At 47.6% G+C, this 19,442-nt stretch overlaps 1 protein-coding gene across 4 annotated transcripts in view; it reads left to right on the top strand.

The window, feature by feature from the left end:
• Positions 1-19,442, top strand: part of FSTL4 (follistatin like 4) — a 231,406-nt gene that overhangs the window by 144,139 nt on the left and 67,825 nt on the right. The window lies entirely within an intron of this gene.

Genomic DNA, 19,442 nt, shown 5'->3' on the forward strand with positions numbered 1-19,442 from the left:
GATGGAGAAAGGATCTGTGGAAAAACCCTCCAAGGCAGAATTGAGTAACTGTGCCCTGCAGAATATGGGACTGGCCAGCCTGACTATCTCCCAGGAAAATAACATCTCTTGTAGAACAAGAGAGGGAATGTGGTATTGTCTGTGCTCCAGGGCTGTGTCCTGATATCAGTGAACCTGAATTTATAGGAATGAACCACCTGTCACTGGCCTTGTAGGGGAGTTTTTTCAAAAGCAGCAGCGTTGCTTTACATCACCTGCCTTGTCAGGGCAGTGCAAACAATGGCTCTTTTTCCATCATGTTCCCTGGCTGGAAACAGCAAATAAGGACATGTGCAAGGATTCTTTTATTTGTGAGCAAGCTCTCCTGCAGGAGGGTGGGGAGGAGCCCTCACCTCCAACCTGCTGGGCTGTCTGGAAAGGTTCAGGCTGGGATGTGGTGGCAGTATTTCAGTATGGAGCATGTTCCTGCATTTGGCAGGGAGTATTTGCTTCATCTCCCCTTCCCACTCCCTTAAAATTGCTGGGACTGTGTAGTAGTTTCAGCCACCTTTGATGAGAGGCAAAAGTTTTAAACCTGACAAATGTCATTAAAAGCAACTGAAAAGGAAACAAAGATACCCTTTTTGTCCCAGCTGAGGGAAGCACTGGAGGAGAAGCTCAGTGCCTGGAGACACGAGGGGGGTCACACCAAGGAGAAGGTCCTGCCCAACCTCTGCAGGCAGAGGGACATCCCTGGGAGCTCACATGCCTTGGATGCCCAAGTCAACCCACCCTGGACACTGCTGGACAAAACAAACCTGCTTCAGTTGCAGTGCTGAGAGCTGCTCCTTCACCAGCACAGGCAGAGGCTCAGATGGTTGTTGTTCCCTTCTCACTGTACTGATTTGTCATAACAGTAAGAGCAGAATGACTGTGCTGTGACCCACGTTTTACTTCCCCTGGTCAGTCACAGGATAGTTACTGCTCATCTGTTCTTATTGCTTGAAAGATTTTAAAGAATAAGAGTTCAAGCAGTTCACCCAGTGCAGCTGAAACACTTCCCAGCACAGCTGTGTTTCCATCCCTGCTTTGCTCAGCCTTGAGGTTTGGATTCCAAGAGGTTAAATCAGTGTAATCCAGGGAGGACAATTCATCTCCCTCTAAGCTGTCTCTTCACTTACAGGAGCCAATAGCCTGAACAGCATCCTTGCTGGCTGAAAACATAAAATCCCATTTAATTCTTTTGCTCTCCTTACTCCCAGACATTGTAATATAAAATAATTAATCCTGCTGCAGCTTACGTGGCACTTTGCAGCCTGGTTGCTGTTGCTCTGTGGCTCCAAGTGGAGGGAACTTACATCATTGCTTAACAAATTGACTGCTTAGAATTATTTAGAGCACTCATTTCTCTTTGAGTCTATTCTTTTCTTGGAGGGATGAAAAGCTTTCAGTAGTCAGCTTTTTATTCCATCTATGGGCAAGCAAAATATGTTAGGAGAGGACACGGAGTTTATCTTTACTTTATTTGCATAAAAATACAATTCAAACCCTTTTCTTTTTCCAACACTGTTTTCCATGTTCTTCTCTCCTCAAAGATAGCAGGTGGAAAATAAAACAAGCAGAGTGGTGTTGAGTTGGTGGTTGTCATAACATGGCAAGGTCTTTCTGAGGGCAGGAACTGTGCCCTGGTTGTTCAGGTGCTTTACAGAATACTGGGAGTTGGAAAAACCAGTTGACTTTGGGTATTGTTGTTTTAAAATGAGCTGCACACTGCAGTGAGATGCTGCCCTGTGCTCTTGGAAGTCAATGGAAGTTCTCTGAATTTGTTCAGTGTTAGTGCTGGGTAACAACACACTCACATTCTCTTGTGCAGAAAAGAAGGAAAAGGCTGAGTTGGAAACCTGGTTCCCTGAACCTTTTGGATAGATTTAGTCTGGCTGAACTAGTTGAAATGTTTACAAAAGAGTTGTTATTTAATTGTTTGGGGGTTTTTTGTTAATATGATTCTTGCAGAGGGATCTGGATAGACTGGAGGGATGGGCTGATTCCAATGGGATGAAGTTCAATAAGGTCAAGTGCAGGTCCTGCCCTTTGGCCACCCCAACCCCTACAGCGCTCCAGGCTGGGCACAGAGTGGCTGGAGAGCAGCCAGGCAGAGGGACCTGGGGGGACTGAGGGACAGGAAGCTCAACAGGAGCCACCAGTGTGCCCAGGTGGGCAAGAAGGCCAAGGGGATCCTGGCCTGGATCCAAACTAGCCTGGCCAGCAGGCCCAGGGCAGTGACCCTTCCCCTGGACTCTGCCTTGGGGAGGCCACACCTTGAGTGTTGTGTTCAGTTCTGGGCCCCTCAGTTGAGGCAAGAGATTGAGGGGCTGGAGTGGGGCCAGAGAAGAGCAACGAGGCTGGAGAAGGGACTGGATGTGGCTCTGAGTGTCCTCTGAAACACCTCCAGGGACAGAGAATCCACCATGTCTTGATCCAACCCCACTGTGATCACCAGCCCAGGGCACTCTGTGCCCCACTCTGTGCCCTGGGCTGGTGATCACAGTGGGGTTGGATCAAGGGTTGATGATCTCAGAGGTCTCTTCCAACCCAACTGAGAAGAGAAGAGCAACGAGGCTGGAGAAGGGACTGGAGCACAAGTGCTGTGGGGAGAGGCTGAGGGAGCTGGGGGTGTTCAGCCTGGAGAAGAGGAGGCTCAGAGGTGACCTCAGCACTGTCTGGAACTGCCTGAAGGGAAGTTCTGGCCAGGTGGGGGTTGGTCTCTTCTCCCAGGCACTCAGCAATAGGACAAGGGGGCACGATGGGCTCAAGCTCTGCCAGGGGAAATTGAAGTTGGAGAGCAGAAAGAAATTCTTTGCAGAGAGAGTGCTCAGGCATTGGAATGGGCTGCCCAGAGAGGGGGTGGATTCCCCATCCCTGGAGGTTTTTAAGGTGAGCTTGGCCGTGGCACTGAGTGCCATGATCTGGTAAAGGGACTGGAGTTGGACCAAGGGTTGCACTTGATGATCTTGGAGGTCTTTTCCAACCCAATCCATTCTATGATTCTGTGATTCTATGAAATACAAGTGTATGATATTCTTTCTTAATTACATCATTTCTAGCAATTCCAACAACAGGAGACAGTAAGGAATTATTGTTTCCTCTCTCTTTTGTTTCCCTTTGCCCATTATCCCTTTTATAAACATTGCAGCTTTCCCATCTGGGCTTTGTGGCCTTTACTCATCTTTTACCAAAACAATGAATAGTTACTGGTTGTGCTTGGACATCCAAGGCTGGTAAGAACCTGCAGGGTGTGACGTGTCCTGGGGCTGAGGTGGCTTTTCCATTGCCATGTCCTTCCTCACAGGTTCCAGATGAGCCATCCTGCTCTGCTGGCAGGTACAAGTGACCTCTGGGGCCTGTGCAGCTTTTTTTTTTTGTGGATTTTTATATTTCTAATCAATGTTTTGCAGCTTTTTTTTTTGTGGATTTTTATATTTCTAATCAATGTTTGCAGTTGCTTCAGTCAGAGGACTGAAAGATTAAGGATTGTTTGTGTCTGCCTAAAGACCAGAGAGAATAACCACATAGAATTGTTTTGAACATGCCTTTGGTGACAATGTAATTACCATTCAGGCCACTGTTGCTGTTTGATATTTACTTATTTTGGGTCTATCATCCCTTTTGAAAGCCTCAGTTCTTTACTGCTTCATTAAATGCTGTGGTCCCCTCCCAGCTCCCTCCCATCTCTATTTAGATAGATTGGACAGACCCTGTCAGCTCTCTCCTGGTGATGATGGCACCACAAAGTCATTTAAACATATTTGGCAGGCCATACATCTTAATGCTACCCAGTAATAATTCAACAGAAAAAAAGCCTTGTGACTGCAGGCTACATGAAATGAAATTAGGGCTCTGGGCTCCCTGGGGACCACCATCCCCTTGTCCTGCCTGATGTAAATGAGATGGGCATTTGAGCTGTGTAATCAAGATGGAGCAATGATGGTCAGGGTTCTCTGCTGGTCTGAATGCCCCCAGGCTGGCAGAGATGCCCAAAGCCTTGCAGAGAGGAGAGGAACTCAGTGCCCCAGAGTGCTGGTGGTGATGGACAAACCCTCTGGGACGTGCCAGCAAACTCCAAATCTGCTGTGCCAGCAGTAAAAGGAGAGGAAAGAAACCAAGAGCAAATAGGGATGACAGGAAGGATGTTCCCACCGCTGGATACATCAAAGGTGCTGTTCATCACTGCTGCTGCAGGGGAGGCACCTGAGGCATAAACAGGGCACAGCCGCTTTTATTGCTGTGCCATCAAAGCCTGCCCGGGGAGATTTAAGGCATTATTGCTGCAGGTGGCACTCAGGGTAGGCAAAGAAGCATCGAACCTCAGTGAGGAAATTATCTCAGCTTCTTGCTCCAATAAAGTTGATTTTGCCAGCATTAAATAAAAGGGGAGGGTTTGTGTCTGGAGTGGGAGCCACACCACTCCTGGCATGCTCCGTGCTGCTCCCTGCTGTCACCAAGCTCTGCTTTGGGCTGGAAACTCCCCAGAGCAGCGGCTTCTGCTGGGCTGAACTTATTCACAGCAGCCACACAAGGCCTGGGGTTTATTACCCAGCCTGTGGCTTCTGCACAGCTGAGGCTGGATGGGCTGCCCAGCCCCAAACACAGCAGAGAAGCAGCTGCCCAAAGCACTGGGGCCTCCTGGCCACATGTAGTAAATGGTGAGAACCTGCATCAGAATCTTAGCTTGGAGCCCCAGTTTTGTGTGTCAGGTGTGTTATGGGAAGCCCAGCAGCAGAGTGGACATCAGGGGCTTGGGTGCTCTGGGATCCCATCCCTCCTATCCCTCCCTCCCTCCCTCCCCTCCCACCCCTCCATGCCATCCCTCCCTCCCTCCATCCCTCCCTCCCTCCCACCCTCCCTCCCTCCCTCCCTCCCTCCAGCCTCCAGCCCCAGGAGCATCACTTGATGTGCTGATGCTGTTTAGAGGTGTTTAAATGCAAAGGGCCGTGTGACATCAGGGGCCAGGTGGTGCTGTTGGAGTCAGTGGGTTTTGCTAATGGTGTCTGTCTGTCTGGAGCACGGGGCTGCTCTGCTCCCTGTGAGGAGGAGCTGGGAGCACCCCTGGGCACCAGGAGCTGTCATGGAAGGTGATGCCAAGTAGTTTCTTCTTGCTGTTGTGAACTAATTTCTAGGCTTGTGTTGCCAGTATTTGTTCTCCTCCTTCCACCAAACTCTCTCTCCCTCGCCCTGTTCTCTTGGCTTCTGCAATGATTTGGTTGCTGTTTAAGGATTTGATCCATGACAGAAAATCTGATGTCAGATTTTGCAGGAGTCCTTTTACAAGTGTTTGTGTGGTTGTAGAAAACTCCCAGCAAAAGCAACATGAAAAACCCCCAGAAGCAGAGCCCTGAAATTAAAATGGCAGCAGAAGAAAACAAGGGTGTAAAGAGAAGAGATCTCAGCTCTGTTGTCATTTTAGAAACTTCATTATCCAGTTATGTGGTTTGATATTGCTATTGATTTCTCATAGAAGATACTCATGTGCTACAGGGATGCCAATGGTATAAAACCCAAAGACAGAGCACTGCAGAAATAGAATCAGGTGGTCACAGCTCATATTTGCAGTCAAAACTGCCACTAATAGATAGAATTCTGTAATGAAATTGCTCCTTAAATGAATTATTATTCCAGAATTTTCTGATTAATATAAATCCCCTATTATGTCATACTCCAATTAAATTAGACAGGGTATTATTTTATGTGAGATTGTAATTAACTAAGCTGGAATTTGGCCAAGTAGCCATAATTTATACCTGGACAGTGAAAAGATAGATGAGGATTTTAATATTTATAGTTGACTGAGAACTGCCCAAGTTTCCCATTCATCCAGAAGACGAAAGTTTCTTTCATTCACTGTTGATACTGTGGGACTGATTTAGGACTTTCCTGTCAGAAAGAGCAAGAGATACCTGGAATCAATACTTTTCCAATTAGATTTCTATTTTATAAGATTAAAAATGTTTCATGAGTGACGCAGAGGAAAAACGTAGACTGGAGGCAAAGTAGAAATTGTTACTGTACCTGATAACTGGCCAGCAGAATTTTGAGTAAAACGAGGAAGTTCCAGTTCCCAAGAATTATATATTATCAGTTTCAAAGTGGGGGGTTGGTTTTGGTTGGTTGCTTGATTGTGATTTTTTTTAATTGATGCAAACACAGCCTTTGGTGGAGAACTCTCAAAATATCTGCCCTTTTCCTTAGAGATTAATAAGCTTGTAAAGAGGATTTTTAGTAGTTACAAAGTGGGAAGAACAGGGTGTATTTCCTGATGTAGTTTTAAGTCATTCTAGTCACGGGTTTAACACTTACACCAACCAAATCTGTTACAGAGGAGCATAAATTACTGCACAAGGCAGTGGGACCATGGTCTGTTCTTCCAGGCTGGAAAGCCATTTATGGAGCTTTGCAGGACTTAATAGATTTGTCACAGACTTAACGTTAATAACAGCCTCGTGTAGCTCATCCTCGTGGTGTCTGATTCCTTTGCTGGCTCTGCAGGAATTTGCTGGGCACTTTCAGCTGCTCAGAGGAGGGAGAAAAATTCTTGGACTCTAAAGTTTGCATGAGTTTTCTGGTTGTATAAAAACAGCCCTTTGTGTAGGCCTGGAATGGGATTTCCTGTGTGGACATGCCTATAGTTTCATTTTAAGAGAGTATTAAATATGACAGGACAAAGTCATGGGATCTGTTGTGAACAGCAACTCATCACTGTCACCAGCAGAGTGAGAGAACCATGGAATGGCTGGGGTGGAAGTGACCTTTAAAGTTCATCCAGTGCCACCCGTGCCATGGGCAGGGACACCTCCCACTGGAACAGGTTGCTCCAAGCCCTGTCCAACCTGCACTTGTCATTACAGGAAAAAAAAAATAACCAAGACAATACTCAAAGATTAGCAAAAAACTCCCCCCAAATGTTAAACTTGTCAGCATGTATTTGTTTAGATGCCAGTGAATAAAACCCTCTTGGTTCTTTGTCTGTCTTTAATAAAAGCAAATCCCTTCCTCACCTGGCAGCTGTCAGCAACAGGAACTTCAGCCTTCAGATTATGGTTTATTGAATCTTGAAGAAATTGAATTGTTCATTGTGTGTGTCAGCTGTGGTTTACTAGAACACTTCTGTCCCCCCAGGAAGGGGCTGATTGCTGTGAACACAGAACTGATTTAGCCTTCAATTTTAGAGATTCAGGTGCAGTTCCAGAGCTTGTGTCTTCCTCCTTTCCCTCAAACAGTATCCTAGAATATTTATTAGGATGAGTGTGTGGCATTGACTGCCCATCACCCATAAACCAGAGCTAATTTAAAAGATGAAAATATATGTTTAATTTTAAAAAAGTTCCTCATTTTTAGTTTGCTTTTTTCTCTCCTCTTATCCGTATCTCTTTATGTCAGTGTACAGTTCATGTCTCCTCGTTTCTATGTGCAACCCAAACATCAAGTTCTTCTCAAACTAAAAGGTCAAAGATCTTTCAGAAGAGGCAGATTTAATTCTTACATGACTTAACACCCATATAAAGGCTCGTCCACCTCTGGTTTCTGTGAGACTCTACTGGGGCTTCCCTGAGCTCCACATCTGGGTGCTGGTACCAGCAGTGGGGTTTATTTCTGATATGCAGCAGAATTCACGTGGGCTGGGCATTGCTCTGCCTCCTGGCACAGCCTTCCTGGGCACTGTGCCACCCACCCTGGGAGCTGGTGTGGGCAGGAACTCACCCCAGGCAGATCCCTTGGTGTGGGCAGGAACTCACCCCTGGGCAGATCCCTTGGTGTGGGCAGGATCTCACCCCTGGGCAGATCCCTTGGTGTGGGCAGGATCTCACCCCGGGCAGATCCCTTGGTGTGGGCAGGATCTCACCCCTGGGCAGATCCCTTGGTCACTTCCCAGATTCTGCAGGCTGGATGATGCCAGGGTTCCCAGGAATGCAGGGGTGCTCTCTCCTCCCACCTGATCTGGCCTGCAGAAAGCACCACAGTGCACAACTTCAACTATCCTAAAATTAACCACCTGCTTTGCAGTGGGGTTTTTAGGTCCTTCCCTGGTTGGCATCAGTGTGACCTGTTCCAGACCTGCTGATCACTGCACACCCCACGGGGCTCATTGCAATGCCTCGATTCAGGGGGTGACCATATTTTGTAAGCAGCACGTGAGGTTCTTGTGCAAATATTTCAGGTGGAAGAACGTGCCTGTGAAGCTACGGGAAAGGAAACTTAGAAGGATTCATATATCAGAGCTGAAAACCAGATAAAGATTCAAATCCTTTCCCATTCAACATGACACCATCCTTTTTTTACACTTTAATGATTGTGGGAGATGAATGTTGTGGCAGTGGCCTGTGTATGTGAGAAATCCTGTAAGAGCAGGGGAAGGTGGTTAGTGGAAATCCCAGCAGGAACATATTCCTCCCAAGGTGCAAAGGATTTAGGAGGCTGAGGGGAAGGAGCAGAGCTGGATGTTCTGTGCATCAATTACAGGGCTCTGTGCCTGTTGCTGGGAGCTGCCAAGGGACCAGCTGGTGCCCCCAGGACACTGGCAGAGACTTCTTTCTTGGAGAATGAGGATTTTTACACATTTCTTTCACAAAACTTCAGCCTGTGGCTTTCAGAAGGAGTCTGAGCAGGGGATTGATGGTTTAGGAAGGATCCTTTGTGATACCTGAGAACAGGTGATGGGCAGGGAGCCTCTGGTTGGGGAGAGGCATCATGTGTGGGGCTGTGCCAGCCTGAGCCTGGTGAGCAGGGAGGCAGAAACAGTCAGGGTGTGTCACTGCCTTTGCCTCACAGCCACTCTGGGGTTTGTTTGCCTGGGCAGGAGTATCTAACAGAGGGCTGAGCAGTGCAGAGAGCAAACAGAATCCTGAGATGAGGTTAAATGATAGTGGCAGGCACTGGACAGGGGATTTGAGACTAACACTCCCCTTGGGGTGTTTTGGGATAGTGTTGTTTGCTTTATTGGTGTGTGCTGAATTGTGCTGCTCTGTATTCCCCACTGGCACAGGGCTGGAGACCAAAAGCTCCTGCTGTGATATGATCTCAGCTCTTCTGAGATTTCTTTTTCCATTTCCCAATTTTGTTTTTTTCCCCCCTGTCCTCCTTTGGATGCCAAAAATAATTACTGTGATAGGAAAAAAAATGGTTTAAGCCTCTTGTCTGTTGAATCAGCAAACAGATTGATTGTGTTGTGTGAGGATCAGCAATGGAAGTGGTAAGTTCTGTGTTCCTCATACCTGAATAACTCAGAATGCTCCCTGGCCAGCTGCATTATCTGTATTTCTGTGTATTTGTGAGTGTACAGGGTTTGTAGGACTTTAAGAATGCCCAGTGTTAATCCAGCACTTCTCCATATTCTTCCAAGCCATTCTGATTAGACCTTCTACACAAACATGGGTAAGTTTATTTGCAGGTCTCCATGTCCCATGTGTTCTGTGGAAGACATTTGGTGGTGTAGAAGCAAGAGCTGTGCAAGCAGAGCAGCTGCCCCCAGGGACTCTGAAGTTGTAGGAAAAATTAGGGTTTTTTCTCTGGGAAGGAATTCTCTGCCAGGTATGGATTTCCAGCTGTTTGCTCCTTGCCATGCCAGTGCCAGTGGTGAGAACCTGCAGTGGAACCTCAGCTGCCTCCTCCCTGCTCAGTCATTCCACATTCCAGGACAGAACTGCTGCCGTGGGACCCTGTGTGTTTTCCTTATCTCATGAGAAACACTGTCATTTGGGGTAAATATTATGCTGTTGCTAATGGGTTTAAAATTCATTTCAAGTTTTCCAATTACATCTTTCATTTATTTCCTGAATGTGAAATGACACTGCAGAGAGCAGAGCTGGGCACAGGCACGTGCTGAGCTGGGGAAGGTTCTGCTTTCCATTTTCCATTTAAACCCGCAAATTTTTAATTAATGAGGTGGAAGTTGTTCTTATTTCCTGCAAGGCTGAGATCATGGTGTGTGCCTCCAACTCCTGTTTTATGTGCAAGGGGGAAAAAGATGCTCCCTGATGGCCTAATGCACGTTCTGCTGGTGGCTGGGGATGTGTTTGGGGGTTGGTTTGGGAACAGGAGTCCTCTGCCATGAACAGCCCTTGTGTCCTTCTCAACATCATGGCTTTATATCCTTTTTTATTTGCAACATGCTTGGCTCTGCCTGCCAAGCTGCTTCTCTTACCACACAGTTAATAGGTTGGAAAAACACAACTTCTGGCTGGTGCTCACCCTTTGCTCCAGGGAGGGTCAGAGGAGAACACCAGGTGACACAGGTCCTGTTCTCAGGTGCATTTAAGTACCAGAAAAATGACACAAAGGGCTGGGGGGAGTTCAGAAGCACAAGGGCAGATTTTCAGTGGCTTCTCAGTGGGAGAGGGAGTTCTGCTTGGGCATCCCTGAAGGTCATAAAAGGTGTTTTTCCAAATATTTAAAAGTCTGAATGATGTTGAAAAAAGAAGAAAGAAAGAATAATGAATAAATATTAATAAATAGCCAAATCTAGGGGGAAAAAACCAGCAAAGAAAGGTTAGACCATCCTGGTTGACCATTCTGCACCAAGTGAAGCCACAAAATCCTGCCCCTTTTTTAGCTGTTGTTGAGTTGTGGTACATCTGCCAGATCCTCTGTAGGGCCTTAATATACAGATCTTGTGCTGTGGGGACAGACCTGAAGTGGGTGAGTGCTGTCCATGTATTCAGTGTGCAAATCAAGTGTAAGTTCTGGGGGTGCCACCCTGGGGGCTGGCAGGGGGATGCCCAGAGTATCTTTATCCCTGCCCAGCATAGAGAGCTGTGCCCTCTTCAAATGAGGTCAGGGGTTTATTCTGCAGAGAAATCAGAGTTCTTTGCTCAGTGATCAGGAGGGGAAAAATGCACATGTCAGAAAAATGCATTCACATCTTTATTTTTCATTTGTGCATGAAAAGGATCGATGAGAACAAATGCTTGGTGCAAACATTAGGGATGACAAATGGGTTTGGATCTCTTTCCCCAAGGCACAGAAAATGCTCAAGTGCAGCAAACCATCCCAGTGTCTCAGGCACTAATAAAATCTCAGCACAATTCCTAAACTCCTGGTTCTTTCCCAGGCTAAGATACATAGAAAGACAGATCATTTAAGTTATTTAAGCTCAAGCTGAGAGTTTTACCTTTTAAAAAATGGCAAAACTGATTTACAAGGTGTCTCCTCTAAGTCCCTTAAAGTAAATTACCTGTCACAAGGGTCATGGATCCCTGTCTGCATGTTTGAATAAAATGTGGAGCAGATTTACAGCATTAATAATGGGCTGTCGTGGAAAGCTCTCAATTTGCAACAGGAGGAGTGCAAGGATGGCACTCTGGTTATTTAACACCCTGCTTGTCTTTCCTCTGAAGTTCTGAGAGGAACTCAGCTGCTGATTATTTGAGTTGTGCTCAGGAGTGTTGACCTTTGCTGGAAGGCCTGAAAATCCCATTACCTCAGTGGGGAGAGGAAAGAGGAGAGAGCTCAGAGGAACTGGGGGGTCTTGGAAAGCAGGGCCTCAGCATTAGATTTTATTATTTTTTCCTCTTGGTCAGAGAAAATCACAGGGTGGTTTGGGTTGGAAGAGACCTTAAAGCTCATACAGAATATCCTACAATCCCAGAATGGTTTGAGTTGTCAGGGACCTTAAAGCTCAAGCCATTCCACCCCCTGCCATGGACAGGGACACCTTCCACTGTCCCAGGTTGTTCCATCCTGGCCTTGGACATCCCAGGGATGGGGCAGCCTCTCTGAGCAACCTGGTGCTCAGGAAAAGTGTGCCATGAAAGCTCCACTTTTTTGTGCCCCTCACATCTGTTCTGCTGAGCTGAATAATTTTATCAGGAAAGTGTAGAAAGAAAGATTTGTTCCCATCTCCAACTTTCCCCGTGCAGGAGACAACAGTCCATCTCCCAGGGGTTGCTTTGGTGGCATCACCATGCAGGAAAGTGGGTGTGCCATGACAGAACTATGGGAAATTCTTCATCCCTGATGGATTTCTGATAAATTCAGATTATCCTCTCTAGCCCTGTCTGGCTGCCCTCCCAGTAGCCTGGTTTCTGATGGCACCTCCATCCTATCATTGTGTCTCTGCAGAAGTTCAGATACCCCTGTGAGAAGGAACATCCTTTGTTCCATTTTTGGCAATTCTCTTTGCTCGACTTCCTGAAGTTCCTGGTGGTCCATTTCTGCAGAGGGTTGAGGTCCCTCTGTAAATCCCATAAAATCTCTTCTAACCCCTTTCTTTGGGTGAAGTGTGGCTTGTAATAATTGGAAATTCCACACCCTTCAGGGGGTGGCAGGGACACACCTGGAGGACACAGCAGAGCCAAGATGACCTTTCCAACGTTCTTTGCTGCAGTGAGGAATGAAGAGCTGCTGCTGCTGCTGCTACCAGGCTGTTCTGGCACCAAATGGGGCAGGAAGGCACTGTGGGGAGTGAAGGCAAGTGCTGTCCCTCAGAATCTGTGATTTTTATACCACTATAGATGCTCTAAACTTGAGAGAGTTTTGCCAGTATGGGCAAAAATGAAAAAAAAATTAAAAGAGAAAAGGGATAAAAAATGACAGTCTGAACTGGATAGTCCAGGCCAGGCTGTGGGTGCTCCTGTGCCCTCCTGCTCCTTTTGCTGTCTAAGGAAAATTCAGTTCTGTGTGAACTCTGCAACATCTTGCTGTGCCAGGCAGTGGCTTTATCAGAGCCTCACACGTGGATCACCTGCCTTGTGCAGAGCTGTAGTCAACCAAAAGAAGAGCAAGATAAAACCACAGACAACCTGGAAATTGTTAATGCATTCTAGAAAAATGTCATGGAATACCAACACTAATATTTTTGTTTCAACACTGTGAATAGTCCCAAAGTAGCATTTCTGTGTGATGCTGTTTAATGAAATACCAGTGCTGGCTTTATTTGCAAACCCTCCCTGTGCCACCTGGATCTGAGTCAAAACAACCCCCTGGCAGAGGAGTAAGAAGTAAGGCATGCCTGGAATATTGAATCTCCACAACCATTCCTGTTGCACTATTTTTAATTACATTAGCTTTTTCTGCCACATAATTGGTCTGCAAATGTATTCCTGAGTCAAAGATGTGTGGATGTGTTTGCAGTGCTGCCTTCCAGCCCAGAGTCTAACGGTGCTTTTGCTTTTTGGGACGTTTTATATGTGCATAATTTAACTGAGAGATGTGTTCAAACTTGAAATGCAAAGCATAATTTGAATTTTACCCTGTGTGGTTTTGGCCCACTGACATTGCTGTGCTGCTGCTGTGCTGCAGATTTCACATGGCCTGACAGGAAACTTCTGTTTTCCTAAGAAAATAAACAAACAGGACTTGAATCCAATAGGCAGGTCACCTCCCCTGCTGTTGTAAAGGGGGAGTCAGTGAGGGGAGTGATGATGGACCTCAATTAAAAGGGCAAAACTATAGGGAAGGATCCCCCTGACACAGACTTGGCCTTGTGTACAGTCAATCTCCTGATTTATTTTCTCAGTTCCTCCAGCTCAGCACGTGGTTGTTGTGGTGGGGTTTTATTCAAATATCATGTTTTATGTGGGTAACATCTATGCATGGTACCTTCAGTAACTTGTAATGAAGAGATAACTATACAATGTGAAGCTTGCTTGGTTAATGTGTAGGATAAATGATTATAATTTGAGACTGTTCTGGTCTGAGAGCCACATGCAGAGCTGTCAGTTGAGCTTCATTCCAGTGGCAGGTACAATCCCTTCCAGGGAGTGTGACACCAACACTGTAACTACAGTGAGAAAGGGAATTATTGCTCAGATTTGGTGTGGTTTTCCTAGTGCTCCTTCATTTGCTGTTTTCAGGGCTCTGCTGCCAGCCCAGGTGCAAGTCCTGGGCACAGGAAATGAGCTGCTCAGGCTCTGGGAAATCAAGACCACGTGGAGCATCCCTGGAGCTTCAGGAGATTCTGAGCAACCTTTTCCTTCTGTTCCCAGTGGTCTTATACATGGCATTGTGTTGTAGAGAAAGAGGTGAGCTGGTCCCTGGGTCAGTGCTCAGCCAGGATTCCATGATTTTGATGGAAAAGTGGATGTTTAGGACTATGAAGTGCCTTGGAACATGAAGCAGTGAGAGGTGGTGTCCTCCTGCAAGAGGGACCTTGCCCACGTTTGATGGCAAACGTTTCCTTTAATAATTGTGGAGTCCTAATGCTGCAGAGTTAATCATTAATATTAATCCCCCTGCTGTGTTAATTTGGGTCTTGATACTCTGCTGTCAAGGTAACACCAGGCTTTGTCCTCTTTTCCTCATGGGAGAGGATTTGGAGATGTTTTCCTTGCTGAACCACTGGGTGTTCCCCACCCTGTGCTGCCCCTTGGTGCAATTTTCCTGCTGTTCATTTGGAGGTTTACTCCCTTTTTCCTCAGTGTGCACTTTTCCCAGCCTTTCTTGGGCTGTGCAAGGCCAGGTCTGGCTTTTTGGTGTGCAGGGAACTGGCAAGGGTTTGTCTTTCTCTGCTGTGGGATGAGGATGTCCATAGGAAACCTCCACATCCCTCCTGTGGGATGCAAAGCCTCAGTGCACTGTCCTGGCAGAATCAGCATCACTCAAGTGCTGTGGGATCTTGGATCCCTTTTTGTTGCAAACCATTTCATTTGTGGCTGTGCAATTAGAAAAAAAAACCCTCCAAAATCTGTAATTTACCTACCAGGTAATGTAAATTCTTGGATTTGGAGCTTCTCTGTGTTCGTGGAAACTAAATGAAAATAGAGCTGTAATATCCAGCAGGGCATTAATGCTGAATTGCTGCTTTATGTGTATTGCTGGAATTTAAACACGGTGCAAGAACCATAACCTGGAAGTTGGAGGCAAGCTCTGCTCAAACAGCAGCTGCTAATTAGATCTCTGAGCCTTGGGGTAACCTTGTCTGGGGTTTGTGGCAGTTTTTACAAGGAGAGTCTTTAAAACCTTCTTTTGTAATGCAAGTGTTGAATTTGCTTCAGAGGGCTCTGACACAGCAGTAAAACCCACACCATAATATTTGTAATATTAAATTTCCCGTGTTCAGTAACATTTAGCACTGTCAGAGTGATTATGTGCCTCTAATTAGGAAAGAGCAGAGACATCTCTCAGCCCTGGTCACCAAGGCAGTCAGGGGGGCTGGTGAACCTTCTGTCTAAGCCCCAGCAGCAGAAATAATGCAGTTCTGCTCCATCCATGTGCCTCTCTCCTGACACCTGCAAGACTCCAGCTCAGAGAAACTCATTAAAATGCATTTTTTTAATTTCTGATGCAAATTACTGTGAAGTGTGCTTCATCAGTTAGGAACAGTGAGTGTGTGCATCCTGTTGCTCAAGCTGTGCAACATCCTCACCCTCCAGAACAGGTTGGGATGCAGCTGCTCAGGCTCAGCTCCCCAACCCCAGTGAGCTGCACGAGGCACCATCCCAGAATATCAGAATGTGCTGAGCTGGAAGGGACCCACAGGGACCATCGAGTCCAACCCTCAGCCCTGCCCAGGACCATCCCCAGGAGTCATCCCCTGTGCCCCAGAGTATCATCCAAACCCTCCTGGAGCTCTGGCAGCCTTGGGGCTGTGCCCACTGCCCTGGGGAGCCTGGTCAGTGCCCACCACCCTCTGGGGGAAAAGCCTTTTGCTGAGATCCAACCTGTCCCTGCCCTGGCACAGCTCCAGCTGTTCCCTGGGTGCTGTCCCTGCCCTGGCACAGCCCCAGCCATTCCCTGGGTGCTGTCCCTGCCCTGGCACAGCCCCAGCCATTCCCTGGGTGCTGTCCCTGCCCTGGCACAGCCCCAGCCCTTCCCTGAGTGCTGTCCCTGCCCTGGCACAGCTCCAGCCATTCCCTGGGTGCTGTCCCTGCCCTGGCACGGCTCCAGCCTATCCCTGGGAGCTGTCCCTGCCCTGGCACAGCTCCAGCCATTCTCTGGGAGCTGTCCCTGCCCTAGCACAGCTCCAGCCATTCCCTGGGTGCTGTCCCTGCCCTGACACAGCTCCAGCCATTCCCTGGGAGCTGTCCCTGGTCCCACAGAGCAGAGCTCAGTGCCTGCCCCTGCTCTGCCCCTCCCCAGGGAGTTGTCCCTGCACTGAGGTCTCCCCTCAGTCTCCTGTTCTCCAGCTGAACACACCAAGTGCCCTCAGTGCCCTCACATGCTGCCCCTCCAAACCCTGAACCATCTTTGTTGCCTCTTATGGACACTCTCCAGTGGCTCAATCTCTCCCTTCCATTGTGTCCCCCCAAGCTGCCCCCCCATTGCAGGTGAGGCCACCCCAGTGCAGAGCAGAGCGGGACAATCCCCCCCCTCACCCAGCAATGCTGGGCCTGATGTCCCCCAGGACAGGGATGTCCCTCCTGGCTCCAGGGCACTGCTGGCACTTGCTGTTGTGAGGAGGAGGAGGTGATGGGCACTGCTGATGCATAAGTGCAAATCTGGGGGGATTGCAGCCTTTTGTTCTTGAGATCCACCTGGGCCAAGGAGCTGAGTGACCCTCTGTGTGACCTGTGGGTGGTCCAGCCAGCAGTGAGTGACACTGCAAGGCACTGACTGACTGAGGAGAATCAGAAACAACACTTTGCTTTCTTCTACCTGTATTTTCCCCCAGTTCCTCAGGCCCAGGAGCCATTGCTGGTTGAGTTTTCCTTGCAGTCAGTGAGAACCCTGAGCAGGGCAGGTTCCCCCTCCTGGGTGCAAGGTTTGCTGTGCTAATTCTGTACCTGAACTGACCCCAGCATCGATGCCTGGGACTCAGCACGTTGGTGTTTTGCCAGGGCAGAGCTTTCACTGAGGGCTGGGTTGAGCTGTAGCAGCAAAGCTCATTTTATGCCCCTATAAATGGCATGCAGAGCAGGCAGATTTGCTGCTGGAGCTTATCACTGCTGCCCACTCTGAGCAGCCTTTTCCTGGCAATTCAATTTAGACTTTGTCCCTCAGCCCCCCGGATAACCTCTGAAAATCTTGGAATAACTTACTGAAAGCCTTTTATCCATCACTGCTTTTAAGTATTTAATATTTAAATACTGTTTTATCCTGCTAATATCCTTATTAGTGCCTGCACACCCTGCTGTTCCCTGGGGTTGTTGTGGGCCCCGTGTCCAGCCCTGGTGCTGGTCCTGGGGGCATCACCCTGCACTGGGCTGGTGATACATTAACAGGCAAACCCCAGTTTCATGTTCCCTCAGCACAGGGTGGAGCAGACACAAAGCACAGGATATATTCAGCTTTTCCAGTGACTGCCAAGGGGTGAAATATCATTGGTATTTTTCTGGAGTAGTCCAGCAAGTTGCATTGCTGTATGGAAATGCCAACAAAGCTACAATATTCCACCAGTAATGAGAATGGAACAAATTATCTCCAGATGAAAATTTTTAATTGAATTGCAATCTAATATCTCACTAATATATTGCAATAATATGAATATTAGGGTGATTAAAATGTACTTAAAACCTGAGTCAAGCTCAATGCTGAGATCTGGTGCTGGGTAAAAGGCCTGGGGTGTGTATGTGTCTGCTTGATTGTCAAAAATGGGCTGGTAATTTGGTGGTCCTTGGCTCTGCAGTGCCATAAAGCTCCTCTGTGATGTGTGCTTGGAAGTGTTTGTTGTCAGTTTTAAATGTTTCCTCCCAACAACAGCAGCACTGGAGGCTTCCTTAAGTGCAGCCAGAAGCTGTAATCTATTTTGCATAAATCTGCCAGGATACATAGGGATGATCACATGGAAAACCCTTCATTCCTTCCCTGACTGAGGACAGAGTCCTCTGGGGGCAGTGAGAGCTTTGGTTGCTGTTGGTGAATTAGTTAAACTTGTTGGTGAATTCATTAAACTTGTTGGTATTCATTTAGGGTTGATGACTCTCCCTGGGACACCTGCCTGAGCAGGGGATGTAGTTTTGGGGCAGGTTCACTCCAGTGTGATGGAGATGACTTTTGTTTGCCCTGGAGATCTGTGGCTCACTCAGACAGCCCTGTCCTGTGCTCTTGTAGAGCTCCCACAGCTCCATCACCCATGGTGCTAATTACTGCCTCATAGAGCATTGACTGGGAGAGCTCAGGTAGGAACCAGAACCTGCTTTGTGTTAGTTCCCTTTCAGCTTGCTGCTTGTTAGCAGAAATGCAGCTGTGAAGTCAGAGGCATCTAAAATATGTCATTTGATATGTAAGTCCTGAAATGCACTTTCTTGCTTGACTTCCAATAGGAGTAAAAGGCACCAATTTCAGTGTATCCCTCAGGAATCTCAAGGACGGTGGGAGGAACAGTGGTCTCTTCCCACCCTCCTTCTTCCTTGTTTCCTCCTCTCCTCCTCCCTGGATACAAACAGAGCATGTTCCAGTGAGCAATCCAGGACAACAGTTTATCATTTATCTTTTCCAGTGTTGTGAGTTCAGTCCTTGGGCTGAGAAGCACAACCACCTTCTGTTGCCACAGCCTATTATAAAATTTATTGTGGCTTAATTGATCTTTAATTGTCCTGGCTTGGTTAGTGCTTATTTATTACTGAGTAACACGTACTCCAGAACCCATAGAAATAAACCCATTCCAGGAGTGGAATTGCTGACTGCAGACTCCTCTTCCCAGCCACAGGGAAGCAGCACAGGCAGAATCCCATTAGATGGATGCCTGTGAAGGAAGAGCCTTCTGTGAATGGGAAGATAAAATGCAGGCATAATTTAAGCTGTTTGATATAGTAAACAGTTAGAATGTGTTTGGCAAATTCTCTGCTGTAGGAGTGAATCACTCCCAATTCACTCACTGCATAAATACCAGGCTGGTTGAAGGAAAAGTGTTTATTGTGCATTTCCACTGGGGAATTAAAGGTGTTTAAGGGGCAGTGCCTCTACTGACCTGTGCTTTAGGGGGGTATAACCAGCTGGGCATCTGTACATGCAGAAATTCACCCATTCACATACTGGGAACACCTGGAAGGCTATTCCAGAGGCTGCCACTTCCACAGCTTGAGAATCATCATATGCTGGGGCAGCCACAGCCTCTCTGGGCAGCTGTGCCAGGGCCTGCCCACCCTCCCAGGAAGGATTTCTTCCTAACATCTCAGTCTCCCCTCCTTCAGCTTAAAGCCATTCCCCTTGTTCTGCCCCTCCATCCCTTGTCCACAGTCCCTCTGCAGCTCTCTTGGACCCCCCTTAGGCACTGGAAGGGGCTCTCAGGTCTCTCCAGAGCCTTCCCTTCTCCAGGCTCAACATCCCCAACTCTCTCAGCCTGTGATGGGTTTAGTGGAAGGCAGAGAGGGTTGGTCATGGAGAGGAGGAGAGATGTGGGGCTGGAGATGGGAGGAGAGGACTTCCCAGGAGGTGGGTTATAGAGAGAAGGCTTTGAGATTGCAAAATTATTTCTGAAGGAGCTTGTGAAAGGGCAAACAAGGCAAGAGAAGAAAGTCTGGGAAAAGCTGGAGCTTTCCACCCCTGTGCAGCCACCACGGGGCTGTGGGTGCCCATGTGCCCTGGGCAGTGTG

This window comes from Pithys albifrons, chromosome 15 (assembly GCF_047495875.1).
Source record: "Pithys albifrons albifrons isolate INPA30051 chromosome 15, PitAlb_v1, whole genome shotgun sequence".
Classification (NCBI taxonomy): domain Eukaryota; kingdom Metazoa; phylum Chordata; class Aves; order Passeriformes; family Thamnophilidae; genus Pithys; species Pithys albifrons.